The sequence below is a fragment of the Mobula hypostoma genome, chromosome 6, assembly GCF_963921235.1.
Source record: "Mobula hypostoma chromosome 6, sMobHyp1.1, whole genome shotgun sequence".
In the NCBI taxonomy this organism is placed as follows: Eukaryota; Metazoa; Chordata; class Chondrichthyes; order Myliobatiformes; family Myliobatidae; genus Mobula; species Mobula hypostoma.
In genome coordinates, this window is record NC_086102.1 from 181,407,866 (window position 1) to 181,424,793 (window position 16,928).

At 40.6% G+C, this 16,928-nt stretch overlaps 1 protein-coding gene across 3 annotated transcripts in view; it reads left to right on the top strand.

Moving 5' to 3' along the window:
- Positions 1-16,928, top strand: part of xirp2b (xin actin binding repeat containing 2b) — a 177,884-nt gene that overhangs the window by 40,119 nt on the left and 120,837 nt on the right. The window contains exon 1 of one of the 3 annotated variants that reach the window (XM_063052358.1): positions 1,495-1,916. The exons of the other annotated variants lie outside the window; for them this stretch is intronic. The gene's annotated coding sequence lies outside the window, so the exon portion shown is untranslated. Of the gene's footprint in view, positions 1-1,494; positions 1,917-16,928 lie in introns of those variants that run through there. 3 annotated transcript variants of the gene reach the window in all.

A 16,928-nucleotide genomic window follows, 5' to 3' on the forward strand; every position in this document is an offset into this window, starting at 1 on the left:
GTCCTCCCTGAGGAATGCGTTGATATTCTTTGGGCCTTTCAGTTCCCTCCCACAGTCCAAGGACGTAGCAGGTATGTTAATTGTTCATTGTAAATTGTCCCGTTGTTAGGTCAGGATTAATTGGGGTTGTGGGGTTGCTGGAGCGGAGTGGCTCCAACGGCCAGAAGGACCTGCTCCGCATTCTATCTCTAAATAAGTAGCTTTCCAGAGAATCTTGCAATAATATAGAAAAAAACCCTGACCTTGGGATAATAATGGATAAGAAACCACAACCGCATATAATGAAAGCAAAGTAAAAAGCTTTGCAAGTGAAATTTTCTTTTGGTAACAAGATAGTTTGTTCATTATGTACCATGTTGTATGATGTGGGCAATCATGGACTCCATCACCATGATTGTCCTTGGCAATTTTTCCTACAGAAGTGGTTTGCCATTGCCTTCTTCTGGACAGTGTCTTTACGAGACGAGTGACCCCAGATATTACTGTGGTGTTTAGAGGTTGTTTCACTCATGAATATGGGTGGATATGAATCTTATAGCTTATTTACTGCCTGTGACGCTACTGGCAATCGTGATCCTCCATGCCTGGTGGTGTTCAGAGCTTCCTTCATCATGTTAGTAGATCCTCCTCAGTTCTCACTACTGTCAAGTCCCGGGTGGAGACTCAGGAATACCGTCACACTCAGGTGTAGAAGGGTTCTTCATTGCAGTTTCTATAACAGTTTTGTCTGACCATTCAGGGTTGTTGGCCCTGAGCTGATCCCCCGAACCTGGAGGACCAGTGGGCCATCTTCAGTCTGACCTCTACCCTTTGACCTGTTTGACATGGGTGCCCCTGCCAACAGCCAAAGCATAAAGTCCAGGCTCCAGCCAATGTAGCTCTCTGGGTCATTGAGGCATGCAAAACTCCAAACACAACGACAAAGTTGTGGTTTTTAAACTGCCCATTTATCTTTCTGTATCCTTATGTCTTTACTAGGATTTTCAAATCTGCTTAAAGAGTTTGCTGTACACTGCTTTGTTCACAGAATTGTATCTTGAGAAGCCTGTTTTTCTGAAATAACAGTATCCACACACAGCAACATATTTATTGCAATACGTATTTGTAGGAATACTTCATCACTTAGTAGTCCTGTTGCCATAGAAACAGGTTTGATTCATTAAGACAGCAGCTATTAATGGATAATGGGGAGGATGACATAGCATCCAATAGCATATAAACAAAATAGTTTAAAAACATCTGTCTATATGTTGGATGTGGTCTGTAAGCACTTCTCAGTGACTGATTCTAAGATCACAGGCAAATTTAAGTGACAAGATTTTGACTGAGTTTCATAGTGAACACACAACAGTAATCATCATATAAATGATTACAAGGAAATTTCTTTACTAAGTATGTTTGGAAAGAATCATTAGTAAGCTCCTGAAGTATTTTCCAAAACTGTAGGGAAAGGCCATGAAAAATTTCCTTTGTTTTCATTTGCATGACCTGCTTGACCTTTTTCAGAGAAAACATGCAGATTTATGGAAAACAGGAACTAACAACTTCCCGTAACTGAGAAAATAGTAGTATAACACCCAGATACATTAACACCATCGATTTTACATGAGAGGAACTGAGATCCAAATGGGCAAGTCATGTCTTTCCGAAGGGTCTGCTTCTGACAGTAGCTGACCTCTCCACTGCTTCAGTTACACCCTGCTCTGATCTCAAGTTTGATTGAACAGAACAGCACCAAGTATTCTTGTAGCTAAGTGGTTTATTTCAGAAAGGGTAGGACGAGGGAGCACACACTAAACCTCCTAGAGGGATCAGAATTGGAAAAAGTGAGCAATTTCAAGTTCCTGGGTGTCAACATCCCTGAGGACCCTGAGGACCTAACCTGGGTGCAACATATTGATGCAGCTATAAAGAAGGTAAGGCAGTGGCTATATTTCATTAGGAGTTTGCGAGGATATGGTATGTTACCGAAAACACTCGCAAGTTTATACAGATGTACTGAGGGGAGCATTCTTTCAAGCTAATTCACCATCTGGTATGGGGGGGGTGGGGGGGGCTACTGCACAGGATCGAAGTAAGCTGCAAAGAGTTGTAAAATTAGTCAGCTCCATCATGGGCACTAGCCTCAGTAGTATCCAAGTTATTTTCAAGGAGTGATGCCTCAAAAAGGCAGCGTCACCCAGGACATGCACTCCTCTCATTGCTATAATCAAAAAGGAGCCACAGAGACCTGAAGGCACACACTCAATAATTCAGGAACAGCTTCTTCCCCTCTGCCTTCCGATTTCTGATTGGACACTGAACCCATGAACACTACCTCACTGCTTTTTTTAAATTTCTTTTTGTTTGCACTACTTAATTTAATATATATAGTAGCATACAAACGTTTGGGCACCCCGGTCAAAATTTCTGTTACTGTGAATAGCTAAGCGAGTAAAAGACGAACTGATATCCACTAGGCCTAAAGTTAAAGATGACACATTTCTTTAATATTTTAAGCAAGAAAACTTTTTTTATTTCCATCTTTTACAGTTTCAAAATAACAAAAAAGGGAAAGGGCCTGAAGCAAAAGTTTGGGCATCCTGCATGGTCAGTACTTAGTAACACCTCCTTTGGCAAGTATCACAGCTTGTAAACACTTTTTGTAGCCAGCTAAGAGTCTTTCAATTCTTGTTTGGGGGATTTTCGCCCATTCTTCCTTGCAAAAGGCTTCTAGTTCTGTGAGATTCTTGGGTCATCTTGCACGCACTGCTCTTTTGAGGTCTATCCACAGATTCTTGATGTTGTTTGGGTTGGGGGACTGTGAGGGCCATGACAGAAAGTTCTATTTTAACTTCATCAGTCTACAGGACTTGTTTCCAAAATGCATCAGGCTTGTTTAGATGTTCCTTTGAACCTTTTGAATAGAACTTTTTGGCCGTAATGAGCAAAAGTATGTTAGGAGAAAAAAGGGTGCAAAATTTCATGAAAAGAACCCCTCTCCAACTGTTAAGCACGGGGGTGGATTGATCATGCTCTGGGCTTGTGTTGTAGCCAGTGGCACGGGGAACATTTCACTGGTAGAGGGAAGAATGAATTCAATTAAATACCAGCAAATTCTGGAAGCAAACATCACACTGTCTGTTAAAAATCTGAAGATGAAAAGAGGATGGCTTCTACAACAGGATAATGAACCTAAACACACCTCAAAATCCACAATGGACTACCTCAAGAGGCGCAAGCTGAAGGTTTTGCCATGGCCCTCACAGTCCCCTGACCTAAACATCATTGAGAATCTGTGGATAGACCTCAAAAGGGCAGTGCATGCAAAACGGCCCAAGGATCTCACAGAACTAGAAGCCTTTTGCAAGGAAGAATGGGTGAAAATCCCCCAAACAAGAATTGAAAGACTCTTAGCTGGCTACAGAAAGTGTTTACAAGCTGTGATACTTGCCAAAGGGGGTGTTACTAAGTAATGTTACTAAGCAGGGTGCCCAAACTTTTGCTTCAGGACCGCTTCCTTTTTTCTTATTTTGAAACTGTAAAAGATGGAATTAAAAAATTTACTTGCTTAAAATATTAAAGAAATGTGTCAAGTTTAACTTTATACCTTTTGGAAATCAATTCATCTTTTACTCGCTTAGCTATTCACAGTAACGGAAATTTTGACCAGGGTGCCCAAACCTTTGCATGCCACAGTATGTTCATACTGTAATTCACAACTCTTTCTCTATTATTATGTATTGCTTTGTACTGCTGCCACAAAGTTAACAGATTTCAGGACATATGCTGGTGATATTAAACCTGATTCTGATTCGGAAGATTTCTGATGAGGTGACTGAAAACATGCTTGAGTTTATTTCACCCAAATGTGGCTTACAGAGCGTAATGGAAACAATGCAATCAGAAAACATCACTATGACACGAGTCAGCAGGAATTATTAACCAAAACATTTGCTTTCATAACCTTAGTCTCTTCAGAAAGTCACAATCATAAAGCAGACAGTCAGAAGCAAGACAGAGATTTGTATGACAAAGATATATTTGGTTAAAATTAGTGACAAAATCTGAAAGGTTCATGTAGATCAAATTGTCTCTGTCAGCAATGAACCAAATATGGATGTTGAAATGCTGGACCATGAAGTTTTGTCTAAGTTGAATCCAGAACAGAGTTTAGGAAGCCAAGTACCAGATTCAAGCTAGACTCAAAAAGAAACAGATCTCTCCTTGAGCTCCAATCCAGAGCAAAATATTTCAGAAAATGATTAAACATCGATACCAATAGGGGAGAATGTCCCTGTGTAGGTGAATGGCCTCGGCACAGAAATGCTGACTGTCCATTTCTGGCCTGACTCACTGAGTTCCTCTAGCACCTGTGTTGAGAGAAGATTTATATAAAACCATAAGGCTGTGAAGCATAAGAGCAGAATTAGGCCACTCGCATCTACGTCTTTATGCCTTCTGCCAAAATGCTACCATTTGTTCATTTATATAAGCCATTCCTGGGATACAATGAATGCCTGACTTATAGACACCCCTACATACAGTGGCTTTATTTCATTAGGAGTTTGCGGCGATTTGGTATGTTACCAAAAGCACTCGCAAATTTCTACAGATGTCCTGTGAAATGAATTCTAACTGGCTACAACATCATCTGTTATGGAAGGACCGCACAGCACAGCATTGAAATAAGCTGCAGGGAGTTGTAAACTTAGTCAGCTCCATCATGGGCACTAGCCTCCGCAGTATCCAGGACATCTTCAAGGAACGATCGCCCAGGGCATGCCCTCTTCTCATCGCCTCATTGCTACCATCAGGAAGGAGGTATAGAGGCACAAAGACACAAATTTAGTGACTCAGGAACAGCTTTTATATATATCTATATACTTGCTGTAATTCAGTGTTTTTTCTGTTATTACTTGTTGCATTTGTTGCTGGAAAGGCAACAAATCTCATGATATATGCCAGTGACATTAAACATATTTCTGATTCTGATTCTTATATAGTAGAAACAAGCTCATTAATGTTACTATATTCAAAGGCCTGAAGTATATACAAATGTTTGTTCCTACAAGTGACAGAACTAAATTCCTGTCTCCCTACTTTTAGTAATTATTCTTTCTTGTCAGTCTCATGTGTTTGATATGAATCATTACAGTATATCCCACTGCTGCCTGTAAGGAGTTTGTATGTTCTCCCAGTGACTCTGGGTTTCCTCCAGGTGCTCTAGTTTCCTCCCTCAGTCCAAAGATGGAACAGTTAGCAGGTTAATTGGTCATTGTAAATTGCTCGGATTAAATCGGGGGTTGATGGTGCCATGGGTTGAAGGGCCAGAAAGGCTTATTCCACATTGTATCTCAATAAATAAATGAGTTTTTGTGCAAGACTGGGTAACCATATGAAGTGATGTTTGCATATTTTCTCACTTATGGATAAAATCAACTTCTTCAGGTCTATAAAAATGGAACCAATGTTACCAGGAGATTGCCTATATACTGGACTTGTTCTTGTTTTTGTACCTAGCCTTTGAAATTTTGTCAATGATTTGTATGATGGAATTGATGGCTTTGTGACAAAGTTTATGGATGATACAAAGAGGTGGAGGGGCAGGTAGTTTTGAGGAAGTAGAGAGGCTACTGAAGACTTAGACAGATTAGGAGAATGGGCAAAGAAATGGAAGATGGAATACAGTGTTGGGAAGTGTATTGTCATTCACTTTTGCAGAAGATATAAAATGTTGGACCATAGACACAAGAGGTACTGCAGATCCTGGAAATCTAGAGCAATACACACAATATGCTGGAGGAGCTCAGCAGGTCAGACAGCTTCTTTGGATGGGAATAAACGGTCGACTTTTCGGGCCAAGACTCTTCATCAGTTCAGACTATTTTCTAAAGGGTAGACTATTTTCTAAATGGAGAGAAAATTCAGAAGTCTGAGACATGGGAGTCCTTGTGTATGATTCCCTAAAGGTTAATTTGCAGGTTGAGTCTGCAGTTGATGATGGTAAATGCGATGTTTGTATTCATTTCAAGAGGACTAAATTATAAAAGCAAGAATGTAATGTATAAGGCACTAGTGAGGTCTCACTTGGATAATTATGATCATTTTTGGGCACTTCATCTAAAAAAAGATGTGGTGATGTTGGAGAGGGCTCAAAGGAGGTTCACAAAAATGATTCCAGGATTGAACAACTTGTCATATGAAGAGCGTTTGATGGCTCTGGGCCTGCACTCACTGGAACTCAGAAGTATGAAGGGTGACCTCATTGAAACCTATTGAATGGTGAAAGTGCTCGATAGAGTGAATATGGAGAGGATGTTCCCTGTGGTGGGGGAGTCGAAGACCAGAGGACTCAGCCTCAGAATAGAGGGGCGTACTTTTAGAATAGAGATGAGAAGGAATTTCTTTAGGGCATAGAACATCAAACATAGAAAAGTACAGCACAGTACAGGCCCTTTGGCCCACAATGTTGTGCTGATCCTCAAACTCTGCCTCCCATACAAGCCCCCACCTTAAATTCCTCCATATACCTGTCTAGCAGTCTCTTAAACTTCACTAGTGCATCTGCCTCCACCATTGACTCAGGCAGTGCATTCCACGCACCAACCATTCTCTGAGTAAAAAACCTTCCTCTAATATCCCCCTTGAACTTCCCACCCCTTAACTTAAAGCCATGTCCTCTTGTATTGAGCAGTGGTGCCCTGGAGAAGAGGTGCTGGCTATCCACTCTATCTATTCCTCTTATTATCTTGTATACCTCTATCATGTCTCCTCTCCAAAGCGTAAAGCCCTAGTTCCCTTAATCTCTCAGCCAGAGGGTGGTGAATTTGTGGAATTCGTTGCCGCAGTCCTCTGTGGAGGCCAGGTCATTGTGTGTATTTAAGGCAGAGATTGATAGATTCATAAACATTCTAATACAACAGAAACCAGACGGCAGCTCTAGATATGGTGTCTATTGGAAACCCATTCACACGGACTTGTACCTCAACAGTAACAGCCACCATCACACCTCTCAATGGAGAGTGGCTCTTTCTACCTAGATCAACATTGCGAAAATAATTTTGGACCCAGAGGGTCTCCACAAGGATATAAGATGATTACACAGAAAGTTCCTACAGAAAGGCTACAAGGTGAAGGAAACCAGTTGAGCCCTTAAAAGGGCCGACGGAAAAACCGGGAAACCTAACAACAAAGAGGAACCCGTTGTTACCACCTGTCTTACCCAGATTTCCTGTTTCTGGAAGGATCGCCAGGATGCTGAAGAAATACTGGATTAATACCATCCACAAACTTGTATGGAAGCTCAAATCACAGCTTACGCAGGTCAAAAATGTCCAGGGACTCAGTATGGCAGATGTTTACAGCATTCCGTGTGTATGCGTAGCAGCGTATATCAGCCAACTGGGATGTACAGTGGAAACCTGCAGTAGCAGCACAGCAGGTATACCCATTTGAGTTACCCAGAGAAATTGGCAGTAGCAGAACACTGCGTTTGCAATGGCTATAGGATTGACTTGGACAGCACAAAACTGCAGTGCCATGCCAATGCTTTTGGGGCCACCTGGTGAAGGAGCCATTGAAGTAAAACTAGAAGAAGAGAATTTTGACAAAGGTGAAGGTCTCATTCTAAGTAAAAACTGGAGTTTGATTGCAAACAAGGTGGTACAGCAGAAACCTGATTGAATGAAGACTAACCAATCAGGAGGGATGGATGAGGGGGTATAAATACCAGCAGACTAGACATGCCCAGGCATCATCCCTGATGAAGATGGCAGAGTTTGTCATGGATACATCAGTAAAACTCTATATCCGTACCCGCCTGGAAGCCGGAGAATAGTTTTTTAAAATCAGAATGCAGGTTTGAAGCCTATAATGCATTGTTGGCCTCCCTAGTCAAAGGAAGTTTATACATGAGCTGCGGTTTTGTTCCTATTCCTGAGGACTTAGTTATAGCATTTGTAATCTGTACCAGATATTATACTTGTATTTAAATATGTTTATTTAATGCAGCAGCCAAAATGTCATGTTTGAACACAATTCTCAGTGCCCTACTGTTCACCACGTAATACCTACCTTGGTTTGTCCACCCAAACTGCAAAAATGTATACTTGTCTGCATTAAGTTTCATCTGCCATATACAGTCTGTTTTTCCAGCTGGTCCAGATCCCTCTGCAAGCTTTAACAGCCTTCCTCGTTGTCCACTGTGGTCCCAATCTTGGTGTCATGTGCAAATTTGCCACATTATCACTCAGATCGTTGGAGTAAATGACATTTCCAGGTGACATAGTTCTTTCGGAATTCTGCGCATGTTGGTCAAGATTCCCAACATCTGCAGAATCTTCTGTGTTTCACATATATGAAGGGTTATCTTTTTAAAAGTAGACTGTAGGACTATAGGAGAAGGCATATAGGCGATGCAAAATTAAGGAATTTATTTACAAGGATGACACCAGAGTTGCAAGAATATACCAGTATGCTAAAAAGGAGCAGGCTGGGTTTCTTTAGAAAACAGAAGGGTAACAAATGTAATTATAGTAATAATTTGATTTGTGATAACTGTAATTCTACATTTGTTAATTGAAATTAATTAAAAGATTTATTTGTCCTACAATGTTAAATGAAGCTGTGAGTCTGCAGCTGAATAAAAGGAGTGTAGATCTAGGTTTTTACTGTTCAACTGCCCTGGCACAGGCTCAGTGGCCACTTTAGTAGGTACTCCTGTATTCCTGCTCGATAATGCAAATATCTAATCAGCTAATCATGTGGCAGCAACTCAATGCATAAAAGCATGTAGGCATGATCAAGAACTTCAGTTGTTCTTCAGACTAAACATCAGAATGGGGAAGGAAGATGATCTAAGTGATTTTGACCATGGAATGATTATTGGTGCCAGGCAGGGTCGTTTGAATACCTCAGAAACTGCTGATTTCTTGGGATTTTCATGCACAACAGTCCCCAGAGTTTACAAAGAATGGTGTGAAAAACACAAAAAAAGTCCCGTGAGCAACAGTTCTGCGGGTGAGAACGCCTCGTTAATGATAGGCATCAGAGAAGAATGGCCAGATTGGTTCAAGTGGTCAGGAAGACAACAGGAACTCAAATAGTCATGCATACATACGAGCATATCAGAGTACACAACATGTCAAACCTTGAAATGGATGGGCTACAGCTGCAGAAGACCACGAACATACAAGTCAGTGGCCACTTTATTAGGTACAGAAGGTACCATAAAGGTTAAAACATATTGTGTACACTTGGGCATTACTTGCAAACTGTCAGCTGAGTTGTGAACAGTTCCCTTCCCTGTTCTACAATTAAGGTACAATCACATCCATTCTGGCCAGTGACGAAGTATTAACAATGTACTGAGCAGTTCTTGTCTTTTCTGAGCACCATTCACAGATGGTGGCTGAGCGCCGGTTGGCTATGAACCACAGGTGAGTAGAATATATCACGTGAATCTCTGCTCGTCCATTTTTCTCCCCTGTACCCGAGTTTGCTTGTTTTTATGAAGATGTTACCAGAATCTCTCAGAGCATAGTGTAGTCGTAGTCAGGTATGATCTGCACATCTGTCCGACTTCTCAGGTTGATCTGTAGTACGATCTAGTATTTCCAGATATATTGGAAAGCTAATTATAAATTTAATTAAATATATTTGGCAATTGTATGAATAGTTTTAAGTGTACAATTGGTAATGTAACCAACATGGCCCAATCACTATATCCCAAAATAGCAACCCAAGAAATTCATCAGGCAGAAAATTTTGCACCTCATGCAAGGTTTCGACCTGAGACATTAACAGGCCCTTCCACTGCACAGATGTTACTTGATTCATAGTGTTTCTCCAACAGATTCATGTGGCTCTACATTCCAGCATCTGCAGTCTCTTACTGTATGTTGTCAGAATTTATAATCAACAGGGTGGACCATGTGGCCAAGGATTGCGAGGTCTGTGTTCAAAATTAATCCGAACTATCTTCTACATAAAATATCCATTACCTGAGGTTTGAATTTATTTTCCTATTTACTTGATTGGTATAGACACACACAATGGCCAACCTGACTTAATCCATCTTTATCTCAGGTTCAGTATTTGCAATGTTCTTCTGGAAACTGAAATGACTGATTGAATTTTTAAAATTATTGATGCATCTACTTATGCTTTATTGACTATGAAAAGGCTTTTGATAAAGTAAGACACGAGAAAGTAATAGAGGTGCTGAACAAGTACGATCTGGGACAGGAGAATGTGCAGATAATAAGGAACTTGTATTGGAAACAGAAAGTGGCGGTCAGGATAGAAAATGAGCTATCACCATGGGCATGTATTAAACGAGGCGTAAGGCAAGTCTGTGTTGGATTGCTGGACTTGCTCAACCTGTATGGAGAATGGATTTTTCGGGAATGTGACCATCAGGAGTCAGGTATTCCAATTGGAGGTCAGAAGGTGGATAACATCAGGTATGAGTACAACACCGCGTTGTTAGCTGACAGCGAATGTGAACTGCAAATTATGCTGAATAAAGCGAATGAGAAAAGCCTTGACTACGGACTTAAAAAAAACTCTAAGAAAACAAAATAGATGGTGGTAAGCAAAACAAACACTCATTACAAGTATCATTACAAGTGAATGGACAAGACATTGAACAGGTGCGAAAGTTTGATTATCTTGGCAGTTGTCTGACAGATGACGGGAGACGTGTAGTTGAGATCTGAAGGAGAATAGGTATGGCTAAGACCCAGTTCATGAAGTTAAAAGTTCTACTATGCAATCGGAAGGTAGACATCCAAAGTAGAATCCACTTCCTCGAGTGTTATGTATGGTCAGTGCTGAGGCATGGATCAGAAACATGCACCCTGAAGAAGGATGACATGAAACGAATTGATGCTTTTGAAATGTGGTGCTATCAACGAATGTTGAAGATCAGCTGGATAGAGAAAGTTTCAGATGAGAGGGCTTTGTCCGAAGTTTATAGACCACTGATATTGCTGGAGAAGATTATGAAGTTAAATTTGCTTATTGTGGACACGTTATGCGGAGAGATAACATCTTGTCGGACTTGCTATATGGAAAGGTGGAGGGAAAGAAAGGAAGAGGAAGTCAAAGAACAACGTGGCTGGATAACATCAAGGATTGAACCAAGCTGGACAAGACTAGGGATGTTGTGGACAAGGGTCGGGACAGAGCGGAGCGGCATGGGGGGGAAATCGTCCGCCAACTGGAAATTCCAGATGCGACCTAACGACGATGACGATGCATATTGACAACCTTCCATTTCTTAATCATCTAGATATTCATTTGATATTTTGGTTTTATCCTCTGCATGTGATTAGATTTTGCTTTTTGATGTGTTAGAAGGTGTGGTCATGATCCTGCGGAAAGGCAATGAATAATTTTGCAACAGTCATACAGATCGTACATACGATTTGATTTTTTTTCTGTAACAACGGAGCTCATTAGAAGCAGATTTCCTATTCATGAATATTATGCGTACTCATTTGAAGTACCACAAGAGGGAATTTAAACTTCAAAATCTCAAACTGAAAGTAACATCAAATTACCATTCCATACCTTCAGGGAAGGAAATTCACTATGCCTACATAGGCTGGCCTGTCTGTAGCTTCAGACCCACAAATGTGATTGACTTCTTGTAGTTTGTTTAATGTTAACATTCCCAGAAGTTTAGGAGCAGAATTCCTTCACATCATCTGGGAGAATGTGTGTGAAATGAGAGCACATGTTGAAAAGACTTCAAAGGAAAAGAAACTTTTAAAAATAGATTTTAATATGAAACAGATATCTGATTCAAGAACCTATCAGCAAATTAAATAAAGAAAATAGAATATCTGCGGGACTCAAATCAGTGTTGAAATTTACTGCAAGTTTTACCGCCTACCTCCTATAAACTAACAAGGACCTGGCACTTGTGTGACTCATTTAATCCCCTTAGTAAAATACAAGTTTCCCAGAGCAGAGATCTTCAATAACTTGCTCAACAGTCAGGATACCTATATTTATGGATACTGATTCTCGCCGCAAGTTTCTGAGAACTGTGTTAAATTAAGTTTCCTTAGATTTTTGTGCTTTCATGAGTATTTTGTAATAAACCACAGAGGACCCCCCATTGTTATTTGGCAAGCAGGGCAGTTACTAATTAAATCAAATTAAGAATAGGCTGACTAGGGGCAGGGGGAATTCATTTTTTTTGGTCCATTTCACTGGCATTTAATTATATGTTTCATTAGATCATTTTCAATGAAGGAAACAAGTGCAAGATTATAACAAGGTGAGATCAAGAGTCTCTTTTATCACAGAGTCATAGAGAAGTACAGCACAGAAACAGGCTCTTCAGCCTATCTAGTCCATACCAAAATCATTTAAACTGCCCTTTCCCATCGACCTGCACTGGGACCATAGCTCTCCATACCCCCACCATTCATGTACCTATCCAAACTTCTCTTAAACGTTGAAAGCGAGCTTGCATTCACCACTTGCGTTGGCAGCTTATTCCACACTCTCATTACCCTCTGTGTGAAGAAGGTTCCCCTTAAACTTCCCACCTTTTACCCTTAACCCATGACCTTTATTTGTAGTCCCACTCAGCCTCAGTGGAAAAAGTCTGCTTGCATGTCCCTTGTCTTTACCCCTCATATATACCTCTATCAAATCCCCTGTTAATCTTGCATGTTTTAAAGAATACAGTCCCTAACCTATTCAATCTTTCCTTGTCCTCCAGAACTGGCAACATTCTTGTAAGTTTTCTCTGTACTCTTTCAACCTTATACATCTTTCCTGTAGGTAGGTGACCAAAACTGCACATGATACTCCAAATTAGGTCTCACCAACACCTTATACAACTTTAACATAACATCCCACCTCCTGTACGCAATACATTGATTTATGAAAGCAAATCTGCCAAAAGCTTTCTTTATGACCCTGTCTACCTGTGGCACCACTTCCAATGAATTCTGGACCTGTATTCCCAGATGCCTTTGTTTTACCATACTCCTCAGTGTCCTACCATTCACTGTGTAAGACCCAACTTGGTTGGTCCCACTGAAGTGTAAAACTTCACATTTGTCTGCATTAAATTCCACCTGCCATTTCTCAGCCCTTTTCCCCGGCTGCTGAAGATCCATCTACAACCCATGATGTCCTCCTCACTGTCCACTACTTCCCCAATCTTGGTGTCATTGCAAATTTGCTCATCCAGTTAACCACATTATCGTCCAGATCATTGATAAGATTACAAACAACAGAGGACCCAGCATCCATCCCTGTGGCACAGCAGTATTCACAGGCCTCCAGTCAGAGAGGCATCCCTCGACTACTACTCTGGCTTCTCCCACAAAACCAATATCGAATCGTGAATGCCAAGTGCCTGAACCTTCTTGGCCAACTTCTAATGTAAGACCTTGTCAAATCCCTTACCAAAGTCCATGTAGACAACATCCACAGTCTTGACTTCATCCACTTTCCTGGTAGCTACCTCGAAAAACTCTGAGATTGGTTAGATGTGACCTACCGTGCACAAAACCATGCTGACTATTCTCAATCAGACGATGACTACCTGAATAATTATATATCCAGTCCCATAGAATACTTTCCAATAACTTTCCCACAAATGATGTCAGTCTCACCAGCCTGTAATTTCCTGGATTAAGTTTAGGGTCTTTTTCTAAACAGCAGAACAACATTGGCTATCCTCCCATGCTCTGGTACCTGTTCTGTCGCTAAGGGTGTCTTACATATCTCTGCTAGGGCCCTAGCGTTTTCTGCACTTGTCTCTCGTAGGGTTTGAGAGAACACCTTGTCAGCCCTGGGGATTTATCCACTCTCACTTGCATCAGGATAGCAAACACCTCCTCCTCTGTAATCTGTACAGGGTACATGAAGTTGATACCACTTTGCCTCACTTCTATAGACTCTGCGTCCATCTCCTGAGTAAATACAGATGCAAATAATTCATTTTTAAATCTCCCCCATCTGTTTTGGCTCCACACAAGGATTATCATTCTGGTCTTCCAGGGGACCAGTTTCGTTCCTTGCAATCCTTTTGCTCTTAACATATCGAGAGAATCCCATAGGATTCTCCTTCACCTTGCCTGCTAGAGCAACTTCATGTCTTATTTTAGCCTTCCTGATTTTTTAGATTTTCCCTTGCATTTCTTATACTCCATAAACACCTCATATATTCCTACATGTCTATACCTGCTCCTTTTCCCTCTTAACAAGGGCCTCAACACCTCTTGAAAACAAAGATTCCCTACACTTGTGCCGTTTACCTGTCATTCAGGCAAGCACAGACAAGTTTTGTAATCTCAAAATTTAGTTTTTGATGGCTTCCCACTTACCAAGTACAATTTTCCCAGAAAACAGCCTGTCCCAATCCGCACTTGCCAGATTATTTCTGATGTCATCAGAATTGGCCTTTCTCCAATTTAGAATCTCAACCCATGGACTAAGCCTATCTTTTTGCACATTTACTTTGAAACTAATGGCATGTTGTTGTGGGAGCATTTCAGTCATGGGGCAAGTAAAGATGAGTGAGGTTATTCCCTCTGGTTCCATAGCCTGATGGTTGAAGGGTAATAGCTTTTCCTGAATTTGTGGTGTGAGTTCTGAGGCTCCTGTATATTCTCTTTTGATGGCAGCATCGAGGAGTGAGCATGGGCTGGGTGCAGAGGGCAGCTGATGATGGATGCTGCTTCCCCACGACAGCGCTCCGTGTAGATATGCTCAATAGTGCGGAATGCTCTACCCATAATGGACTGGGCTGTATATCCACTACTTTTTGTTGGATTTTTCATTCAAAGGCATTGGTGTTTCCTTATCAGGTTGTGATGCAGCCTGTCAATATACCCTCCACCAGACATCTACAGAAGTTTGACAAAGTTTTAGATGTCATACCAAATTTTCGCAAACTTTTGAGGAAGTAGAAGCGCTGTATGCTTTTTCGTGATTGCATTTACTTGCTGTGTCCGGGACAGGTCCTCTGAAGTGATCACACCAAGGAATTTAAAAGTTGCTGACTCTCTCCACTTCTGACCTTCCAATGAGGACCAACTCATGGACCTCTGATTTCCTCCCCCTGAAGTCAATAATCAGCTCTTGGGTCTCGCTGACATTGAAAAAGAGCTGTTGTTGTGGCACCATTCAGACATTTCTTCAATTTCCCTCCTATGTACTAAAAGACCTTTTGATCTTCAACCTTTTAATATTGTTCTTATGAAGTCAAAGGAGCAACTTCTCTTCCTCTGAAAAAAAGCACAAAGTAGAACTCCGGATTCAAGGCTAAACTGAATTGCTTCAGATAACCAGCCCTGTATTTCACACATCCTGTATGTACAGCTATTTTTGCTCTTCTGGTAATTTCGGTTTTAATTGGTCTCTTTTTATGTGCTCTCCCCAAACTCTTTTACTCTTTGCCGCAAAGACAGAACAAGAGGAACCACAGTTCAGACATCTGTGTACTTGGCTGAGGAGCTGAGGTGTTAAGCTCTGGAATTTGGACTGAAAGCCTGTAAAAAGGAACCCTGCTGAAACTATCAACACTTTTACCCTGTAATCTCTTTGACATTATCTTTGAACACCCACACAAACATTTGCTCTGAAACCGTAGAGACATTTGTTTTCACTGTCCTTCCCCTGCTCCATTGACCACACTAATTATTAACCAATAATTAAATTCACCAGAGCACAGCCTTGCTCTGCCATCTCCTGATATCACCATGCCCCAGAGGGGCCTTAAGTTGGAAAATCAATGAACTGAGCATTCTTGTGCCAAGCTTTTGATATTTAGGTCTATTTCAGTTTTTTTTAAATATTGAAATTAAGCTCCATGCCTGAGTTGTATAAGAGAACACATCACATGCAGCTGAGTCAGGACTCTGCCTTAGTAATTAATTGTAACAGAGCTTCACAAATATTTCTTCATTGCTTACCCGGTTCCAGATTTGCCAAATGTTCATTTTTCCCTATTCATACACATTTTGTATAATAGTCCCTGAGGGACTAAACGTTATTTCATTTAAGCGGTCCTTAAACCTGTCCAATTCTTACTGTGAGCTATGAAAATTGTGCTTCATTTGATCTTTTCAATGACTGACTTATTTAATTTTAAGTAATTATTCACATATCTATTGTATTCCAACTTGTCTTTTCCTAGTAAATAATCGACTATATTGCCTAAATCCAATTACACTGAATTATGTTTGAAAGAATAAGCCTAATTAGAGTCACTGGAATTACTAATTCCACTGGATAACAATTTTTTTTTGGAAAGTGTTACTTCCTCAGAATTGTTTTTGTTTGTGATAGACTGCTTGAAACCGAACACAAATATAATTTCAGACTACTTTTATCATGTAGGAATTTGGAGAAACAAGAAATTAACTTTTATTGAATACTGTATAATGTGTTTAATTGCATTATAGCGCGAACTCTGTAATAGTCCAACTAAGCTAAAAATGTTTTGTTGATGATTTTCATTTGTATTCAGTGTCTGAGGCTTCTCACTTAAGTGTCCAACAATAATCCCCCAGTATTGATGGATTCCATTTGCCCTGATTCAGTTTCTCCATGACTGCAATGTCCTGGTGAAACCTTTCACCATGTTCGTCACTGACACCACCAAGATATGCAGGGAAGAAGTCTAAATGGGAGAAAATGAATCGTTAGTAACATGTTTCATGGTTTTGTATGCTTGAAGTATGTTGTCAACCAGCTGCACGTAGTTCAGTGCTCTGTAGTTGCCAAGAAATTTTTCAAAAACGTCCTTGAATGCGTTCCATGCGATTTTCCCCAGAGCCACTATAAGTTCTTTGAATTGCCTGTTATTGATAACCTGTTTGATTTGTGAACCGACAAAAATGTCTTCCTTAATCCTGGTATCAGTTATCTTGACTCAAATTATGAACTGAAATAACTAACATAGATGATTT